Below are 12,390 nucleotides of genomic sequence, written 5' to 3'. Positions count from 1 at the left end.
GGGGAGGGGCTGGTTTGAGCAGCCACACCTGACCTGGGTCTAGGTGATAGGTTTCAGGGTGGCTGCATACCTGTTGCTCGTTGGTTGGTCTAACGAGAACAGGTAAAACCGCCATCCCCACACACACTCTCAAGAGGAGCCCTTGTCATGCCATGTTCTATCTGGGCTGATTCCAGCTGGCCCACTCTCTACAATGAACTGGTGTTTACAACCCCTTCTTCGGTGCCGGAGGTTCCTGAACACGCCACTTGGTGGCGCGTGGTAAGAGAAACTTATGTCATTTACGTAAATATTTACAAATGATTGCACCGTTTCATGAATCGAAAATCCATATAATGTGCCTCAAAATAGATTTGAGCGATAGAAAAAGTCAGGTTAATACATTATATTTTAAATATTATACATCATAAATAAATATTGGATATATTTGAATATAACTTTATTTATTCTATTAGATCTAATCTAATGACAAAATTATACATAAATCATTTATGATCAAACTGAAAAAAAGTGAAGTTCAAGTCGAATAGAACATAATCTGGTAACGTGACAACTCCCTTCCCTCTGCTCCAAACAAACACGAGGAAAACAGCCCGCATGGCCGGTGGCTCTGTTGCCATGGCGACCCGGACTTGTTTGGTGGCCGGTGTCGCGAGGAGGTCTCCGTGAATGGGGCCCTGTGTTCTCTCAGGAAGTCTCTGGCGGTGACGTCACGCACGTGGGCCCCGGTCCCGCTGTCGCCCCGCGCGACGCAGCTCCTCTGCCACGCGGTGACTCACCCGTGTGGCGTAATGGCTCCGGACCACCACGTGAACCGAAGTGATCGGCATTCCACTCGCTCCTTCTTCTGTTTTGTTGATCGCGTCGAGTGCCTCAGAGACGGAGCGAACACGCACTGGAAAATAGAATTCAATTGTGTTTTGGGGTTTTTGCTTAGGAGGCCTACACTTTAATATTTGAAGAATATACTATATTAACCTGACTATTTTCTATTCTAAATAATATAAATCTATTAAATCTTGGTTTTTGTTTTTTTTTAATTAATGAGAAGGCGCAATCATTTGTATCATATTGCAAATATACATATCATTTTTAATACGCGCAAAGACAATACTACTTTTAAATATCTATATCGTCTCTACATCATCAGTATTGTACTTTATTACGTGCTGGATATATAGTGAGAACACTGCTCCATACATAATGGAAAAACTATCACTTGAATATTTTCCACATGTGGAAAATAGATTTCCATTGCATGAGGGCGGCCTGTGTCTTGATTTTAATACAAGCGTGGTCCTGAAGTTTCAGTGCCGCCTGCCCTGCAGCAAAGCTGGGTTGCAAAACTTAGAAAAAGAACAGCATTAGGCAAACACTGCCCCCCCCCCCCCCCCCCCCCCACACACACACACACACACAAAAAAAAAACAGTTGGCTCAGCTGTAGACAAACAGTAATGGTCTGTTTATGTGGAATAAAGTTGTTCTTGTCCTCTCGCAGACGTGTAAGTCTAAAATATTCTGCCTTGGAGACGTGAGTCAGTTCCTCGGAATTAATTTATAGCTTGCTCCTACCTGTGCAAATAGGCCACTGAATGCTGTCTGTCCTAACTGAATGGGTGAAGATGGGGTGGAACAAATGATGATGTGCTTCGATAGATCTGATTCAAAAAAAAAAAAATAACCAGACAACATCATTTAGAGCTGTAAGTGAGGGGGGGGGGGGGGCGGGGGGGGGGAGTGCTTGGAGAAGATCACATAATGTTTTTTCAAGGCTCCATGCTGCAGAGTGCTGATATGTTGTATTACAGTGACTACTAGTGTACCGGCAGGAGAGGTCCAGCAGTAAATACGCGCCGTTCTCACTGCGGCCTGTAGGGGGCGACACGAACAGCCCTCCGGTGTCTGAGCCAGGCGGACACAACAGACGCAATAAATCATCAAGAGCCAATAAATGCCTCCCAGATGCCCTGGTTTCTTTTCCATCTCAACGTTGATCGGGGGTTTGTCTTTGGTTTGCTCTGCAGAGGCAGAGCATGGATGGAACCCAAAGATGAACCTCAGATGTGAAACAACCAGGAGATATAACACATACAACACATCAATATATTAAAATACTACAATAAAATACAGCCATCTGAACTCCCCTTTATTGCACATTTTGATTAAACCCGGAGGGCCATGGCAAGTGTTGGAAGATAGTGTGAAGACGATAACCTGTGATTAATCGAGGAGAAATGGGACATTTTTTTAATTTTCAATTTTATAGGTTCATAGCACAGAGGCATGGAGAATTCATTGTAAATGAATGCAAAACAAATAAACAATATTGGTAAAAGAAAGAAAGAAATCTATTTGTATTATTTATTTTGATACATGCTCACCATTTCTGTGTCATAGTAATATACAGTATACATATTTATAAATACAAATTATTACTAAATTATCATTACAAGGATGAATGTTTTCATATCAAAACACAGAAAAACAATAATTTCAAAATGTCAACTCCATTCGCAGTAGCCATCAAATTAAGTTTAGTAATATGTGGTATAAAATCAAATTACAAACAAACAAAACAAATTACAAACAAATGTATTTCCCTTTTATACTCTATGTATACTTTTGACTTGTATTTTAGGACCTTCTTCAATACAACACAAGTGGTATTGCTATAAAATAAATGACCCAAAAAGTAAACTCATATAACAGTATACAGTCTATGACACTTCATTATCATCACTAACAACACTCTCCGTTGCCTGGGAGGTGAGAGGCTTCAGAAGAGCTGTTGGAACAAGTTCCAGCGGTAAACGCCAACCGGTCCAATGCACGGATCTATGGCTCGGTTTCTATCATTCTCATAAGGTAACGCTCGCTTCACGCTGCAGTCCTTTCATTGAAGTTGGGAATAATGATGACATTTAAAGGAAGGTGTTTTATTCGCTTGAACAACAATATATACGACAATAACAAACGGTTCCGAAAAACTGCATTGGATGTATAACACATGTATGAAACCTCTGCAGAGACAAATATCTGAAAATCAGAAAAGTCCACTGATGGACTAATTCAATACGATTCAATTCAACTTCATTGATCCCCGGAGGTCAAAAGACAGTAAAAACAGACAAGAAAGAGACAAAGACAGACACCAGTGCTATTGAAGGGCTGGAAGTGCAGTTGTAAATAAGTAATAAAAAATAAAAAATAAAACAAATTACATATTTTTTTTAATTACAATTGAAAAATAAATAACAATAATAATAATAATAATAATAATAATAATAATAATAATAACAATAATAATAATAATAATAATCACCACGATTCACAATAATAGTAATTTGTAGATTTACACTGTATATTCGTAAGAGTTGCCAAGTACAACCTCACTTTGTTTTCAATAATTTTAACATTGGGCTTTTAGCTACATTAATCATTATAACTATATTGTAGATTTGTGTATGGACAATAAATGCACCATATAGAAAACAATTGCTCCATCCACAACAACCAATCTGTTTTTAAACATATAATCACATCTACACATCTTTTTTTTTGTTTTACTTTTCCCCTCGCTCGCTTTGGGGGAACATAAATATACTGCAAGTACATACTCATGAAGAACACACACAGCTGCATAGTGACTATGACATATTGACAGTTGACATTTTAGGGGTATACTTACGCCGTCTTTAATCATTATGTGTCAAAGACCCCCAGCCTTTCCCAAACTTAAGAAAGGCACAGCCCAATTTGAAATCTGAAAATCTTCTGAGGCCCACCCAAACCACTTGTTGAGGTTGATTCTCCATGAACAGCTTTCCTTTTGCCACCTGATAGCCACCACTCCATTTTAACTCTTTCCCACCCAATGATGAGGTACTCCGTCAGTTTTGATCTCCCGCCAATGAAGAGATATGGATGCTAGGTCAGATAAAATGTAATTTAAATCCCATGGCTTTGTTGAATTAGTTCTGATTACCTTTTTGAATATATTAAATTTAATATAATAAATATTTAATCATTAATAATTGATGGTAATTTCAAACTTAATTCCAAAATTGAAAACTAAAAACCTTTTATTTATGTATTTTAAATAACCTCAAGCGGCTCACTTGCAGTGCCTTACCACCTGCCCACCAGGGGGACGCAGCCCACACGTTGGGAAACAGGGCCCTAGAACATTCGGCGATTAGGAATTAGAGATCGTCGACTCCTAGAATTCCGATTGTTTACTCCGCTCAGTAATTCATTATCTCTGTGTGTATTATCTCTCTCACGTCAGTTTGAGATGGTCACCGGGCAGGATTCCTTTCACGGGGGGGGCGTGGGGTCTCATCCCTTTTTCTTCTGGTAATTGTTGTGATTAGCAGAGTGCTGTCGGCGTCGGACCCCTAAGTATCCTGACAGCCTCTCACATTTCACATGCACTCAGCCTCTGGGAGGTTCCCTGGGGAGAGGAATCTGAAATCACTACTCTGGGAAGCACTATCTATCTATCTATCTATCTATCTATCTATCTATCTATCTATCTATCTATCTATCTATCTATCTATCTATCTATCTATCTATCTATCTATCTATCTATCTATCTATCTATCCATCTACCTCTATCCATCTATCCACCCATCCATTCATCTATCTGTCATAGGATGCCACCTTGCCAGCAACTCAGTTTGACAAATTTCTGCCGTGCTAGACCTGCCCCTGTCGACAGTAGGTTGTGTCATTGTGAAGTGGAAGCGTCGAGGAGCAACAGCTCAACCACGAAGCGGTCGATGCCGCTCACTACTCACTAGTTCCAAACTGCCCCTGCAAGCAACGTGGGCACAAAGACTGTTCGTCCTGAGCCTCATGAACCGGGTTTCTACGGCCGAGCAGCTGCACACAAGCCTAAGATCACCGTGCGCAATGCCAAGCGTCGGCTGGATGTGGTGTAAATCACGATGCCATTGGACTCTGGAGCAGTGGAAAGGCGTTCTCTGGAGTGATGACTCATGCTTCACCTGGCATCTGAGGAAGGAGGAATGGAGGTCTTGGAGGAATCTGGGCTTGGTGGATGCCAGGAAAACGCTACCTGCCTGAATGCACAGTCCCATTTGATGCTGGAGGAATAATGGTCCGGGGAAGAACTTGACTGGCCGGCACAGAGCCCAGACCTGAACCCCATTGAGCACCTCTGGGATGAATTGCAACGCTCCGTCGCCCACCATCAGTACCCGACCTCACTCATGCTCTTGTGTCTGAATGGGAGCAAATCCCCGGAGCGGTGTTCCAAAATCAGAACAGTGCAGGCTGTTTTACAGTAGCAGCAAAAGGGGGAACAACTCTATATTAATGGCCATGGGTTTGAAATTAAATGTTGAACATGCACATATGGGTGTGGTGTTTGGGTGTCCAAATACTTTTACCATGTAGTGTATCTATCTATGATTAATAAATACATGAAAATGAATGACTGAACAGGAACAGATTTAACAGGAAAAGATTGTCAAGTATTAAATTAATATCATCACCAATGAAGTAAATGTTCTACCTATATATTAAAAAAAGGTATATCATATGTCCCATTTAATGGAATATGATGTAGTCTATGACGATGGTATATTAGGTATAAAATACCTTTGGGGGCTTGAAAAGTTTACATAACTGATAACAAACCATGACTTTACAGTGCGACTCAGCATCCCAAACCCATTCTTGCAAAACCTAATCTATTAGTGGATTGTGAGCACATCAGATCGAGTCGGAACCGCAAAATTGTGCACTTGACATAACCACTTTCTTCACTTCCCTGGTAGCACAACACAAATTACACATCATTTGGCGCAATCGAACCGGCCACACAGAATAGAAACCACTTTCCCTGTTTTGTTTATCCAACCTGAGGTGGATTAATTTATTATTGTTTGTTTTATTATTTATTGCTAGAACTGCTGAGCGTTCAAATGATTTCCCCAGAGTCCCCGGCCTTCTCCTAAGGCTATTTAAAGTCACCTAAGCCTTTTGGAGTCCAATACATTATTTACATGTATCAAAGACTAGACATGACTGACTGTCCATGGAATTAATTCAAAAATCCATGATGCCAAGGTGTGAATTCCATGAGATCTTGCAGTAATGATGGCCAGGACTTGTGCACTCTTGCCTGCAAGGGAAGTTCCATCACACTCACCAGGGAATCTCAGCTGGTTGCATGACAACCGTCAGCCTAAGTGTACACTTTGTGCCGTTCCACCAGAAGAACACATTTAAAATAACACTCACACGGACATACACGGCTCCGCAACATGCTTTAAAGTTACGGTAATTCCCATAGTTCCCATAGCTTCTGCAAGATTTATATAATAAAGGCTTATGAAAATATGGGTTTTAATTGGGAAAACATTTGTAACACATCCAAGTTCAAGAGATTATTTGTCACATACATATACCTATCCTCTGAAAAGGTTAATTGAGCAATCTTGAAATCAACTAATTCAAATATATCCCGTCACCCGGGCCAGAGGACGAGGAGGAAAGAGCTATTTTTACCGAAAGCCAGAGCCATGCTGATCTGCTGAGTGACAAACTGGCTCCAGAGCACGCGCAGCAGACTTCCAACCCTTGAAAGAGATTTTTTAATAGGACCAGAAAGAGTGTGTGTGTGTGTGTGTGTGTGTGTGTGTGTGTGCGTGTGCGTGTGCGTGTGCGTGTGTGTGTGTATGCACGTGAGTCAGTAAGAATCGACAGAGAGCAACCCTGGCTGATTTACTATTTATGGAATTTATTTCTGTGTAACTTAACGGCAAAAAAACACCAGTGCCCCCAGATGATAAAAGTAAAAATACAAAAGTATAAACAAAGGGGAGGAAATTAGTTTCACTGAATTAAAGGTGAACAACACACGTCCATGCGTTATTCACTGATTGAGCCTGGGTTCCGCTCTCGTCTTGGTTCCTGTTTGCGTGTTCTCTCCAGCGTTCTTAAAAAAGGCACGTTTTGATGATTGGAGCACGAACGTGTGACAATAATTGTGGGTGTGTATGTCCCTCAGACTTTGCATCCCATTCGCTGTCTCCAACGGTCGGGCCACCGTCGAATTCATTGTCAAGAGCGAAATCTCCCTCTGGCACTGATTATTACAAATCTGAATATCACATTTCATTTCCTTAACAAAGCACACATTATCTTCAGCAAATATTGTATTTATTTGATTCAGACGTATGATTCAGTATCGCGCGCGCACACACTGCCATACATACTCCACCTCATCCCCTAACTCTGTCACATAGCAACAATATGGTATCCATAGAAACTGATTCAAACTTAAAACAAAATATATTTTTATCTCTGTCCTTTGTGCCAAAGACAAGAATTTTGTTAATCACTGATTAATCATTTTAATATTTTAACAGGCGACGTTTCATAAACCTTTGATGAACGCTAAACGGGCGCTTGAAATGATGTTCGTTTTGGCAGGAAAGGATTGATCTTTGAGATCTAATGTATACTCCACATTTCCATAAAATAATGTATTGGTTTGAGTGGGGCCGTCTATTCATTGAGTTCGATTTAAATAAGAGGGCACATAATATTAGTATGTGCACTGTGATTTCAAATTGTTCTTTTACCAACCTGTGCTGTCATGCCTGTCTGTGAGGCCAGAGAAGGAGAGGACCGTCAGATATGAAACACGCGGAACCTTTATCTGGAACAAAGGTGCCGATGAGTCATGACTTATTATCTCATCTTCAGTACCCTTCCAACTCTTCTTCTTCGCTGGGGTCGGACGCTGTATACGTATACTGTGGATCATGCAAATGTAGAATTACTACGCTCCGAAAATGAAAACGTCAAACCCACGAGTCCGACTACTGACGGCGCAAGCTCAATGTGATCCCGTCCCGAGGAAATCGGAGGAGAATGTCAAGTGCACTTAGGTACAAAAGATCATGATTCGCTCACCTGAACCAGCGGGTTTGTGCGCTTTTGCAAAAAAGAACATTATGGACTAATGAAAAAAATGCCAATATAACTGACACAAAAAAAAAGTATTAGTTATTGCTGAATTCTTGCTTTGCAAAATTGTCAAATAGAGGCTGTCAGTGTGCAGAGTGGTACACTCTTTGGGTTTAGCCTGCGAAAGGGGAAGCTAGGTCAAACTGTACATGCTGTCTCTAAGGAGCGAGCAAGGTGATGATCCACTTGTCCATAGCAACAACACAATTAATACCGCCATGATGAGTAATGCAGAAAATCACCTCCCCCCTGCAGCAACATTGTCTTGATCAGACCTTATACTTGGCTATTCCTGGTATCGTGCCATTTGAACCACATAAATATGCACATGTGAAATTGCATCTGCACAATGATGATATCCACCGCTAATGCCAAATGTGTTATCAGTTGCTATAATTGACATCACACAGGATTTTTTTTTTCTTATTCTCTCACAAGTGGCTGTTAAAATATTGATATGCAAAAAAATCTTCATGCACAATTTGTGAAACAAGCATTACCTAGTGAACCTATTTTCTACACTGGAATTATACTTTAAGCATGATTTACCTGCGCCACACTAATTGCACACATCACATTGCTCTGTGCAAATGTCCTCTGCTTGGTTATGCCTTGACAGCCGAATTATGCAGGGGAAATTGCCTGTCTCCATCGATCCATCCTTCTTGCCCTCTGGCCACCCATCCAGGCCAGGGACGCAGAGGGCTACAGGGCGAGCAGCCCAGACCTTCCTTGCCACAGTGAAGGAGGTCTTCCAGCTCTTCACGGAAGAAGAACTGGAAGAGATTGCTGCTAGAAGGTGTTAGAAGCTCCTAACAGCTTCTAGCACAGGGGTGGGCAAACTATGGCCCCGCTGGCCATATCTGGCCCACAGCGTTGTTTGATCCGGCCCGCGAGGCATTTTCTTGAACAACAATCCTATAATATATTTAAATTTGTGGTATTCATTTCACTGTCATTTTCCTGTAATACTTAATGGTACCACCAGATGGTGCATTGCCGAGCCTTCTCTGATGTCAAGCCACTCTTCACTTCACCTGATCGTCACGTATGCATCACCCACAACAAAATGAGCGGACAAAGAAAACAAAACGCAAAATTGACACCGGGTGTCGGGTTTTCAACAAAGATTGGGTTGCAAAATATTTCGGATATATTCGGCTAATTTCTGGAGTTGATGGGGAAAGCCGATGATTTTCTCGAGCTGAAAGACGCACACTGGCTTTGTGATTTGGCGTTCGCTGTGGACATACCGTCACACATAAATGAGCTGAACGTGAAGCTACAAGGGAAAGATCAGTTTGTACCCGACATGTATTCAAACGTGACAAATGACAAACAAATAAGCAAATACAGTAAATCGCAGGACGAGCTGCACGGAGGATCCTGCGGTCGATTCTCTGATTTTGAAATGTTTGAGCAGTCACTTCAGCTGGCGTCGTGTCCCCTTGTCATTCGATGACGAGGCAGCACCGCGGGAAGCACAGTTGGAGCTGATTAATCTCCAGTCTGACTCTGTCCTGAAGCAGAAGTTCAACTCCGTCTCCTTGGCACAGAAGATGCTACCTGTGTGTGTGAACAGACTTTCAGTGTGACGACGATAAACAAAACACGCCACAGGGCCCAGCTTACTGATGAACACCTGAGCGCTGTCCTGCAAATTTCCACAACGAAAACGGCAGCAGATTTTGATGCGCCGGCAAAAAAGGGTGACCAGCGATACCGTTCTCATTAAATCCATCAATGGCGAGCAGTTGTATTTTTTTATTTAAAAATGAATTTATTAATTAAAAGAATGGGATAAGAGGAAATAGATTTCACATATATTTTACCCTTTATGCTTGCTCATTTTTCACCTCATCTACTAATAGTCTAGCCCGCCGGTCAGTTTTGAAAACTAAATGTGGCCCTCGAGCCAAAAAGTTTGCCCACCCCTGTTCTAGCACCTGCTCAGAGCTCCTGCTGTGGTGGTCCCTGAGAAAGGTCCATTTCAGACACCGTAGGCATTTTCACACCGTAGCAACCTTTTCATAGTTCTGAGAACTTTTGGAGGAACCGTCCCCTTTATTTTTGGTGTCCTCACTTCAGGAACTCGGAACATTCGTAGTTCGTTGTTAGAACTCAGTTTGGAGGAACTTGTTTAGCTCCTGCTCCAGGGCAGGACTAACCGGCACAAGAGGGACCTTCGTGCAGAGTGGTCGAGTTGCATTGCTCGGGGTGCGGACCAGCCCACGTACATTCAGCGGTAATGAAAATAAATAACCAATGAAAATTAAAAAAAAAATACAATAAAATAGTATTTTTATTGTAGATGCATTTATTAAATTTATTTTATTTTTCCGACGTCAATTGAACGCAACAAAAAATTCCCGCGTGGTGTCCCAAGGAGAGCCCGCGCCTTCACAAAAGTCGGGACAAGCTTTTAAATGACTTGTAGATCTAATGTCCCCGACACCCTCCAGTAAGCCTCATAAGCTCCTTCAGAGGTTCAGAGAGTTTAAACCATTCTGGAGAGGGTCTGCTCTGCCGGCCGCTCCCAGCAAACACTTTGCCGGGGTCAGTCCAACAGCTTCCCTCACCGTCTGAAAATGTGACCCAGCTGACCACGAGAAGGTCATCAGTTGACAACTCTGCTCCCCTTCACCACGGGGTCCAGAGCGCTCTGGCCTCAGGTCGGATGAAAAGATCTCAGCCTTGTGTTCCCAAAATGTTGGTTATGAAACAAATGTCAAATAAGGTCCCCCTGCTCTGCTTCAGACAGGAAGGCCCTTTCACCCAATCACATCCCTCCCCAGTTATTACCAATGCGAGTGTTTGAGTCCCCCCGCCACGACAATACAGCCAACGGGTGGAACCTTCTTCAGAACTTCAGCCACCTTCTCCAAGAAGGCTGAATACGCTGAATACGCACCAGCTCCAGCCCCTTCCACCCCAGCGAGGTCATGTATGTTCCACGTACCAAGAGACAGTTTCTGTTGCCAGGGTCCAAAATGTCCAAATTTTTTATTTTTTGTTTGTTTTTTCTGTTTTTGCCCTCAATGGATTTAAGGATGATTTCACTGCGTCAAACTGTGTGTTGATATTCATCGCAGACTTGTAAGACCAACATTTGGTGGATTACACAGTGGGTGAAAACGGAATAAATGCATCGCAAATTGTTTCCATTTGATAAAACCGTTATCTCTCTGCGCAGAGAAACATAAAGATGGACAGATCAGAGTGCCATGCGGGCGTTTGAATTATGGAAATCGTCGGACAATATTTTTTCCAATTACGCCGCTGAATGCTTTATGCCACTCTGACACTCTCGCGCGCACGCGGGGTAGATGAAGTGTGAGATGGATTGCAATGCATTTGGCAGCGCCGCTTCCCAGCTGAAGATGGGCAAAAAAAAGTCAAAACTAATACCCAGTGCATACCCGTGTTTAGATTAAATTATAGCAGATTGAAAACGGCCCACTGTCAATGCGAGATCAAGTCGTGTTATTTAGAGGAATTGGCCCGGGCCGATGTAGGCCCTGCGTGTGTTCGGTGAAGTCACAAGAAAGAAGAAATCTTATGATGTACGAGTATATAATTTCACTGTTTGCGTATACATATGTTTGTAGAATGGGAGAGGCCCTTCATCAATATTCATCAATCTTCATCAACAATTTCGTCCCCTCAGCCAAAGCCCCACAGCCCTCTCCTGTCTTCCGTTGTCATGCTGCGTGCTGTAAGGCATAATAAACACACATGAATGTTGAACAAGCCGCGCACAAATTGCACATGACACAGAAATGTGTCTCCCACAGCTCGTCCGACGCCCCTCGCAGCTCCCGTCCTGGATCCCAGGGTGTCCTGTGATGGGACTGGAGTGCGTTAAAGTTGTCATCCGCGGCGCTGACGTGCGGTGGCCCCCTGCTGTGCCCGTGCGGCGGCGATGTCAAGGTCCCCCCCCCCCCCCCCAGATCTTCCGCCGCGGCACAGATAGATAAGAAAAACGGAGCTGTGCTCGGCTTTAATTCGCCCCGTTTCAAGCTGTCGGGCGCCATGTGACTGTCAACTGGTGTTTTTCGGAATGAACTTTACACCTTTAAGGAAAAAAACGGCCCTCGCCAATACAACGCGGAACAACGGCTCAGGAGGCGAACGGTGCCCGGTAGAAGGCACAGAGCGGTGGGATGAGTCGGCCATGGTTTAGACCAAGAAAGAAGAAGAATACTGCAAGGTCACATAGACAGAATGCATGAATTCTCTGCAGCTAACACGGACCGGTTGTTGTTGCCACATTTAATTGAATTCATTTGACGAAAGCAGAAGCCAACAAAGACAAGGAAAATGCAATAGTGTAAGAATCAGAAAACCTTGGATCCCCAACAATGTTATTAGTTCCATGACTGTG

Source organism: Zeus faber (genome assembly GCF_960531495.2).
Source record: "Zeus faber genome assembly, chromosome: 15".
NCBI lineage: Eukaryota > Metazoa > Chordata > Actinopteri > Zeiformes > Zeidae > Zeus > Zeus faber.
The sequence above is the reverse complement of the archived record's forward strand: the minus strand, read 5'-3'. Positions refer to the sequence as shown.